Source organism: Rhea americana, unplaced genomic scaffold (assembly GCF_003343005.1).
Source record: "Rhea americana isolate MKP2758 unplaced genomic scaffold, rheAme1 scaffold_308, whole genome shotgun sequence".
In the NCBI taxonomy this organism is placed as follows: domain Eukaryota; kingdom Metazoa; phylum Chordata; class Aves; order Rheiformes; family Rheidae; genus Rhea; species Rhea americana.
The window spans coordinates 235,627-240,861 of record NW_028186433.1 but is presented as its reverse complement, the minus strand read 5'-3'; positions in this window follow the sequence as shown (position 1 = coordinate 240,861).

The following is a 5,235-nucleotide window of genomic DNA, read 5'->3' as shown; positions in this document are numbered from 1 at the left end:
TCCCCCACTTGCTATGTTAAAAACTTCTCACTGTAAGTGTCTTGCTAGTATAGGAGTTGTATACTGTCGTGAACAGAGTGAAATCTTTTGGCTCTTCCCTTTTAACGAGAAGATGATGAGGGAGAAGAAAGACTTCTGTGAAAGATTGCCCTGCTGCCTTGAACCTGTTTGTGCAAGATGGTGGCAGTGATGGTGCTGCTGCTGCTGCAGACCAGGGGTTTGTGTCCTTGGTGCCATTGCTCTGTTGGTCTGCTCTGAAAACAGCAGTCAATGGGGTGCTGGAAATGCTTTCTGCCACCTGGTCCATCTTCTGCAGTCGTTGTACTCAAGCTGTTGCTGTTATGCTGGAGCTGGACTGCTGTTTTGCAACAGTTGGGTATTCTAGGAAAACATGAGACTACAATAGAAAAGGAAGCGAGAATGCACATTTTGGAGTGAATGATGGGAAAAAACATCTAATGCTTCCAACACTGTGCTAATTAGTCTAACCGAGTGGAAAATAATTTGTTATTCTGAGACTTCCCTGGCAGAAATGTGCAGTCTTATTTTCTTTCAGAAATATAAAGACCTATATAATAATGTTCTCTGTACTGAAGCTCTTATCAACTTGGATATGATTTGATGGGACTTTATTACATTTAATACATCCACTTTGACTTCATTTACTTTGAAATGCCAAATAATTCTTTGGTCAGTGGTTCTACTACTGTCTGCCTTGCTGCTACTGTATTCTGACAGCAGTCCTGGTTCAGCTTAGGCTGTGGCTTTGGCTCCCTTGCTTTCAGTGGCAGGGAAGTAAGTAGTGCACCCTCCAAAACGAAGTCAACATTTGAGTTCTACCCAGGTTCTGACTTTGCTCAAGTGATTTGCTGGTCCTAAATGTGCTTGCTCCTTTTCTCCCCTTTGCCCCCAACAGCATTTTTATTTACTTACTTGCTTCCTGATTCTCTGCTGGTCATCTGACAGAAGCCCGGCTGCCTTGGTCACCTGTAGTCCTTCTTGGGAATGGATATGGGCATTGGTGTGGGGAAGGCTGTATTACAGCAGCCTTCCAAGCTAGCTTGTGTTTGTTTTGTTACTAATGTAATGTCCAGCAAGCAGTCTCCATTTTGCAGTATACGTTTAGATTAAGTCAGTTGTGTCTTCAAATTTCAGTTTTAGCTGGAGACCGAGTACTTATCTCTGGTTTTCTGTTTCTATGTGTTTTAACAATACTCTTATAAAAGTTGACAGTGCTTCTCTTTTTTTGTCCTTGCAGAGATTTCTCCTGTCTAGTTGTCTGTTCTCTCCCAGGCTTGCAGATGTCTATGGAGTTTGTCATTCCAGAAAAACTGTCATCTTTAAAGTCTGATATGAAAAGTGTGACTGATAAATAATGAAATTTCTGTGTGTATATTGCCTGTAAATGTTGGGTCTTGAGTATTTGAAGTTCCTGTCCTGTAAAGCTTCTAGTTCACTGCTAGACTGCACATGTACATATACATGCACACCCTTAATACGAATAAAAGTGCCAGAATTTCAGTAGAGATCAGACATCTACTATACCTCCTGATGTGGTCAATTAAAACTCTTGAACTCAAAGTCATTTATTCCATGTGCTGAGAAACAAATCAGATGCCTTTAAAATATTTCTGAAAAACAACCTGAGAAGCAATGCTTTTCTCAGGCTTTAACTGTTCAAGGTAATCTGCTGTGGTCCACTTGAATGATGCTTGAATTCCAAGGTTGTGTTTTTGTTACGGTTGTAAACACACTGTCAGTAGATCAGTGTTGAGTTATGTAATGGGCAGACTTTCTATGACTAGTAAATGCTACAAAGGTTGCCACTGAAAGCTCTCTCCTCCCCTCTGCTCACCCTGAACAAGTCTTAAATTGTGATAGGAAGCGATTGCTGGGCATGTTAATAGTCTATAAATCTTTGAACATAATTTCCAAGATCAGGTAACTGTCAGTAGAGAGCCTCAGTCTTTAAGAGAGATCTTGGGTTTGACTGCAAAGTGACACTTGAAAAATGCACAGAATTTTCTGGATGGAAGATGGATCTATCTGGATAGGCTTTTATTTTCTTTCTTTTCCTCTGAGGATGCTTTGCCACTGAGCTGTAGCTGGTATGGTAGTTCTGGAGTTTCCTATTCACTTTGCATTTACAAGTTAATGCATTATGCTCGGTAAAATGGGAAACTAGGACCTGGAGGTTTATCTGCTATGGAAAGCATGTTAAAGTAAAATTTTGTTGAAATGCTTCAAGCTGCCCTCCTGTCCATAACTGGTTGCGGTATCTGTTCTCAAGGCTACAAACAAAGTTCTCAAGTGCTTTGCATGTTCCTGAGGAGACTTCTTCTTTGGGTCTGAGTTGACAGATACCTTGTAAAAATCCGATGACTACCATGGGAAAGAAATCAAGTTGTACAGTTGTATTGGATAGTCCTGCTCTAAAGTCTTTGGAATTAAAAATAGTTTTCATTGGATAAATGGCTTCAGAACTTTTGCTTCAGATCACTCTTCATGGTGTTCAGTTGAATTTTGTTTTTTTGTTGTTGTTTTTTCTGGGTTTCCTTCAAGTATACTAGAATTCGTAGGTTTAACAGTTGTCATGTGTGTGCCCAGAAGTCTCCCAGTTATCTCAAAGCCACTAATGCTGTATACATGCAGTGAGCTAGAACAAACTAAATTACTGCTGTGTGAAGAATTGACATTCCTTTTCAAAATTTGCTTCCTAAAAGGTTCACAAGAAACTTTTTTTTTTTTTTTTTTGGTAGTTTGAGACAAAGTTGTAATTTAGACTTCTGCTGTTCTCATGGGAATCGATTACTGCACAGGTAATTGATTCCCTGTCTCCTTCCTTTCCCCTTTCTGTCCTTGTAGGACAGTATATGAAAGGATCTGGTCTTCAGAGTTTATCTTTTGAAGGCTCGATTCCAAGTTGCACCTCTTTGATTTCAAAATGACACTTATTGTATAACACTGACTCTGCCAGTTGACTCTCTGCTTTCACAGGGACACTGCTTAGCAGTGAATGTTTGAGCCAGTATGTTGTATAACTTTATCTATCATAGTCACCTTAGGTAAAAATCACTGGTGTCCTGTCTTAGCTTTAGCAAGGTCATGCATCTGGCAACCTGCTCTTATTTGAGAATTTGAACGATGTTGACTTCATCACCACCATCCCCTGGCTCATACCTCTGTCTTGTAAGCATGCTGCGTTACCACCACGTAAAGACAATTGTTTTTAACCTGAAGACCGCACAGCCTGGACAGGTTCATCCAAATGTCTGTTGTGACTCACTAAAGGAAAGGAAGAGCTTCTGAATGTAAGAGCAAAAGGAAACCTTGCAGCTGCTCTGACTTGGATGTGGTCTCAAAGATTTTAATATCATCCTTCTGCTTTGTGCTTTCTATGCCATGCTGTCTGAGGGGCATAGAGCAATATATGGCCTTACAGCTTTTTCAGGTGAAACAGAGTAATTGCTTCAGGCAGACTCTGTGGCTGAAGTTGTCTTAAATGTCTTAAAAATACAGCCAGAGGGAAATAGTGATCACAGTAGAATGCTCAAACTAAGAGAATTCATTTTAAAGACTTTCACAGGGGCTTAAAAGTACCTGTTGGCTTTTAAATACAGTGACAGAAGAAAACAGTGATCTCTGTAGAGGTTTTGTATATAACATTCTGTATAGTAATTAGACGCTCCGATGTGTACTGTTCATAAAGACTGTGTAGGCTTCCTGTGAGGAGAACTTGCACAATTTTCACACCCTGAGTTTGTCAAGTTTGCGTTGGAAGTAGCAGCATATGGTACATGTAACTGTATGTGACGCTGGATTTTTTTTTTTTTAATAAAATTGGCCCTTGCTTTTCCTGCTGGGAATAGCATTACTGGGTGCTATATCATTAGCTCTGGAAGAGATGAGTGTCTGATACATTATCAGAAGCTGGTTTCTGTTCTTGTCTCCAGTTGCTTGTAAATACTGGAGAAATATTAGACCACAGAGCTTTGAGTTCGTAAGTTCAAATCTCGTTTGGATCAGTAATGACAAAACTACTGCAAAATGGCTGTTTGCTAGCGTATGGGAAACTGCTTTGGAACTCGAGCAAGGCTGCCAGATGGGAAGGAATTGCAGTGCTGATACCAGTCCATCTCACCTCAGAAAACAAACCTGGATAAGCGAGCATGCTGCAGATTTTAATAGGTGGGGAAGAAGGAGCAAACAGATGTGAAGGGGGTGGGATGGGAAAAAGAACTTCTCTTAAAGATAAGTTTTAAATCAGATCTGAGGCAAATTACCTGTTCTTCTGCTGGACAGCTCTCGCTTTTTAACTGCCTATAATGACAACAATGCAAGCTGCCTTAAATTAATTGTATACATCGTTTGTATACACTTGACTTGCATTTCACTGGAACACCACCATGTTTTGAGTCCTGATTACTAACATATCAACCCCAAACTCTAACTTCATCCATGAAAACAGAAGATTAGTGCTATTAGGCAGATAACTGTTTTTGACCAGATCTGGGTGCATGAGCAAATCGCAGAAGTCACTTGCCTTCGTGTGTGTATGTATATATCTGTTTGTCCATCTCATTGCATTTGATGCATTCTTATGTGATACCGCACAGTCTTAATCATGGCAGGAAAGAAGTGACTGGTGAGCAAAGACCCACACAAAACATCACAACAAAAAGCAGTAGAGCGCATTCATCTTGGTTCTTAAAGGAACACTGATGTCTCGTTCAGGAAAATACTGTATACCTAATATGCTTAATCAATGGCAGTCTGCTATTGACAGCCTTGGACCCTGACATGACTCCCAGTCCTTGTTGGTTTTCTGTTCGTCATATCTCATAAGACGGTTAAAATGAGTTTGTGCACAGTGTCTTTTAAAAACGGATTGGGTACCATGGCTTACTTTTTTCCTTTTAATTCAGGTACTGCAAAGAGGTAAGAGCAAAACCAAATCCTCTCGTAACCAGTTGAGGGATGTTTTTATTCTCACTTTTTTGTAATATGTTATAATTTGGTGGTAGTTTGCAGTAATCCATGCTCAGTTTTGCACAAGGCTGAAACTCAGTAATGAGTGGAAGTATTCCCCACTATTCCAGTGCGTGTTGGCTGAGGTTTATAGATGATTGTGTACAGTAACAAGTGAGCATGAGTTATATTCTTAGACTGTTAATGACACTTATGCTCAGTTAGAATTTTAAATCTCCTTACTAATACTTGAAACTGTTTATTTGT